Source organism: Triplophysa rosa, linkage group LG8 (genome assembly GCF_024868665.1).
Source record: "Triplophysa rosa linkage group LG8, Trosa_1v2, whole genome shotgun sequence".
NCBI lineage: Eukaryota > Metazoa > Chordata > Actinopteri > Cypriniformes > Nemacheilidae > Triplophysa > Triplophysa rosa.
This window is the reverse complement of record NC_079897.1, coordinates 13903244-13908395: the sequence shown is the minus strand read 5'-3', so window position 1 is coordinate 13908395 and position 5152 is coordinate 13903244.

Genomic DNA, 5152 nt, shown 5'->3' with positions numbered 1-5152 from the left:
GGATGCGCTTCTGCGTCAACATTCTGCACGAGAGCCTGTGATGGGCTTTGTTCAGAGTGCGCAGATCCAGGATGGGGCGCAGCCCCCCACCTTTCTTGGGGACGATGAAGTAGGGGCTGTAGAACCCCAAAGACATCTCGGCTGGAGGGACGGGCTCGACCGCATCCTTCGCCAGTAGGGTGGTGACCTCAGCCCAAAGCACGGGAGCATTCTTGTCTCGAACCGAGGTAAACAAAATGCCCCGAAACTTGGGCGGGCGTGTGGTGAATTGGATCGCATAGCCAACGATACAGGCTGGGGAGCTGTAACCATGCCCCCAGACACCGCGACAGAGGAAGTAGGGGAACGATCTGAGTCACCGTCCCCGTGGGGGGAGGTTCTGTGGCTGGCAGAAGCGGGCAGTTCTGCTGACTTACCTGCCTGTAGTCTTCGCTGCGGGATCGGCATGAAGCAACATCGAGGTGAGGCTGCGCTCTGCTGTGAGAAACACCCATGGAGAAAGGAAGCTCTTTTTTGAGACAATCTGGGCACCGGGCCCTGAAAAGGTACGAGGTGGGATGGGGTAGGGACTGTCCCGGTGTTACTCGACAGCGGTATGGTGACTGGAGTCGTGCCCGAAGTCCTGGGTCTCCCTCAAACTGTTCCAATTAAGGTAGATGTACCACCAACATAATCTCATGGCAATTCGTATCTATTTTATGAGGTGGCTAATTTGTATCAGTTCGTACAATCTCATTCGTACATTTTAGTATGATTTGCTTTTGTGCCAGTGGGTGTCGTTTTTCTAATAATTTTATCTTTTTGTTTGATTCACATCGTATGAATTGATACGAATTAGCCACCTCATAAAATAGTTACGAATTCCTGTGACATTAGGCTGGATGTACACTGTCAAAGGAAAAGAGGACAGTGAAATGTTTATTTTCCAAGACACTCCTCTCTCTCTTTATACCTTACATTACAGTTAATAGGTCTTAAGAACACATTTAGATTGCATCTATTGAACCATATCAAGTTGAACATGAATCACAATGATGTCAACGACAAGAGACAGTTTTCCAATATCAACATATTTCAACAGCATCAGTGTGACAGCAGAGTAACAAACATCAGCAGTGCCTGACAGCTCTCCATACAACCCCTCAACTCCTCATTCAACACCTTTCACTGTGTATGGAGATCAACACATGCACACACACCTAAACAAACACACCCAACAGTCGACAGCAAAAGAATAAATCTATTTTTATAGTTAAACTACTAGTGCCTGCTAATTCAGTTTCAATTTCATTCTGAATGTATTGTGGAATGAAATGTGCATTGTAATATCAAAAATAAAGTAACTGGTCGAGAGCATTCGCTAGCAAAGTTCCTTGCAGAGTAGTACTACATAAGTACAAAAATAAAATAAAATAAATAAAAAACTTTTCGGACATACAGTATATGCCATGTTTTCATTGTCATGTGACGCGAATGCTCTTTGACCTATGACATATTGACAACGGCTGCAAAAATGATGAATGTATGCATTGTTAAACAAGCATAATTTAATCACGAGGAATACATTTATAGCGGTAAATTGAAAACCACCATTCCACTATTTTTATTAGTTTACTCTTTGAATTTGGCAGATGCTCAGCTCCCGTGGCATCATGGAATAGAATAGTGTCCATCCAAAGCAAACTCCTTTTTTGCATATACATGTAGTAGGTTTCGGACATACTATTCATGATATTCACCTACTGTATATACTGTGCGAATTAGGCGATTCCAGACAGAGTGTGTCCTGTTTAAGTTTCTTTTATAGCTCCTCAACAACGGTCGTTCAGTCGCGCCATACATAAAACTTATCACCATCCCCAACTCCTCCACATCTGACTGCATCTATTGGGTCAGTTTGATTTCATTATGCATCCTGAATTTTTATAATTAATTTTCCTCTTCTTGACAGGTCTTGATCCTCTTGTACATGGTATACTTCAAGCATAAATATAAATTTTGTATCACAAATCACAGTGTAAATGCACATATACACTCACCTAAAGGATTATTAGGAACACCATACTAATACGGTGTTTGACCCCCTTTCGCCTTCAGAACTGCCTTAATTCTACGTGGCATTGATTCAACAAGGTGCTGAAAGCATTCTTTAGAAATGTTGGCCCATATTGATAGGATAGCATCTTGCAGTTGATGGAGATTTGTGGGATGCACATCCAGGGCACGAAGCTCCCGTTCCACCACATCCCAAAGATGTTCTATCGGGTTGAGATCTGGTGACTGTGGGGGCCATTCTAGTACAGTGAACTCATTGTCATGTTCAAGAAACCAATTTGAAATGATTCGAGCTTTGTGACATGGTGCATTATCCTGCTGGAAGTAGCCATTAGAGGATGGGTACATGGTGGTCATAAAGGGATGGACATGGTCAGAAACAATGCTCAGGTAGGCCGTGGCATTTAAACGATGCCCAATTGGCACTAAGGGGCCTAAAGTGTGCCAAGAAAACATCCCCCACACCATTACACCACCACCACCAGCCTGCACAGTGGTAACAAGGCATGATGGATCCATGTTCTCATTCTGTTTACGCCAAATTCTGACTCTACCATTTGAATGTCTCAACAGAAATCGAGACTCATCAGACCAGGCAACATTTTTCCAGTCTTCAACTGTCCAATTTTGGTGAGCTCGTGCAAATTGTAGCCTCTTTTTCCTATTTGTAGTGGAGATGAGTGGTACCCGGTGGGGTCTTCTGCTGTTGTAGCCCATCTGCCTCAAGGTTGTGCGTGTTGTGGCTTCACAAATGCTTTGCTGCATACCTCGGTTGTAACGAGTGGTTATTTCAGTCAAAGTTGCTCTTCTATCAGCTTGAATCAGTCGGCCCATTCTCCTCTGACCTCTAGCATCAACAAGGCATTTTCGCCCACAGGACTGCCGCATACTGGATGTTTTTCCCTTTTCACACCATTCTTTGTAAACCCTAGAAATGGTTGTGCGTGAAAATCCCAGTAACTGAGCAGATTGTGAAATACTCAGACCGGCCCGTCTGGCACCAACAACCATGCCACGCTCAAAATTGCTTAAATCACCTTTCTTTCCCATTCTGACATTCAGTTTGGAGTTCAGGAGATTGTCTTGACCAGGACCACACCCCTAAATGCATTGAAGCAACTGCCATGTGATTGGTTGATTAGATAATTGCATTAATGAGAAATTGAACAGGTGTTCCTAATAATCCTTTAGGTGAGTGTATTTGTTGTATGAAAATAACAATTTAGCTGAAAAACTGTTCTGGTTCCCCAGGTGGGAAATATGTGTTTCTGCACTCCTCTGTTCATGCAAGGCTGCACAGAAAGGCAGGCGAACTTTAAATATTGCTATTGTTTAAATATTTGACGAAAGTAGTCCTGACAGAAAATGAGTGTTGTAGTATGCAAAAGCTTTGGCAACAGCCCTTGATCACTTAAATAGATATTTGTTTTTACCTTCATTTTTTATAAGATTGGAATTTACAGGAAAAGAAACAATGCAATCTCCAAACATAATATGCCTAAATGTTCCATACTTTACAAAGATTTTGAAAAGCATAACAAAGGACGTATATGCAGGACAGGTCAGTGTGCTCACAGCATCACCGGTCATCCTGGTTATACCACTGACAAATATTCATTATAGACATACAGTGCAGTACAGCTCCTATCAATTGAATGGGCAAATACATCCTCGAAACTGTCAAGAGTTTATCAACATGCAACATTTTGAAAACATAAACTGTTATTAATTGTAAAGCGTGTTGGCTCAGCTGCTGCTAATACATTTAGTAATACTGATTAACTTTTATTAGCTCACCGTGCAGTTTCCGTGTTTGTCAGATTTTAACACATTTTCCTGAACATACTGACAGATGTTTTGGCTTTACTTCAGCACCTTTAGGCAGGAAATTCCCATACCATTGTACGTTTTGACGCACGAGCTACGTGTTAGTATGGGAAACAGGCGTTGTTCCGCTGTAAAATAATAAACTAGTAACGTAATATGTTCTTAAGAGCATGATTTGCAATGTTATCGGGAAACCCAGCCCCTGTCTGTTATATCCATGAACTCAGCGCCCCAGAGAGAGAGATGGAGAGCTTTTAAACTACTTTATTTTTGTTTACATATATTTACATATATTATGAACCACTTTAAGTTGCACTACATACGTCACACTTTATTTTATTTTATTTTATTCTATTTTATTTTATTACTATACTTATCTTTTTTTTCGTTTGTTTACATACTTTCACTGTTTGTAAGCAGCCCAGCTGCAAATGCTTTGGCAATGCGAATGTACATTTTGTCATCCCAATCAAGCGCACTAAAATTGTGCTCCAGCTAGACAATCACATTGATTTTCATACAATATTGCCATCTGCTGGCCATAAGTGCAACTGCAATATCTACAGTTATCCATCAACAGAAGGTGAGATGTGGACAATTATATGATTCATTGTTTAGATTTATATTTCTCTTTTTTTGCAGTTTTGGGTATGTACTTTAAGATATGGGTTTGACAAATATACCGTACATTTGTGCTATGGTGTGACAAACAGTTTACGGTACGATTAGTTATTTGTTAAAAATAACTAATCGCAAAACTAATAAAAAACCACAAAATATATTGAGCTATGTTATTTATGTTTATGATATTAAATAGAATAAGAGAGATTTATCTTCAATGTTAGTTTTTTCAAAGATTTTTGCTGTCACACCACAGGACTCGTGCGGTATATTTGTCAACTATCCAGAAATAAACCTAAACTGAGAAACCTTCAAGTCAGTTAATGATGTAGGATATTACTTAAATGTTTTGAAATCTGTGTTGCTCTAGTTAAGACAAACTTTTTATACTGGCTGAAAGAGTGGTGAGATTATAACACCATTAGGTTACTGTGGGAAAGATGATACACATTGGTTAACCATTAGTCACTAGACCTGGCTTAGGACCTTACAGAAAATCCTGAAGCTGCTGTTTCTTATGTGAGAGGACAGGGTCTCATTTGGCCGACAATAAGGGTGTGGTTGTTTCATGTGTAGTCTAGGAATCAGTCATATTAAGACTGAAGTCTAACATCATGCACAACAAACATCAGACAAACATTCTGAGCGA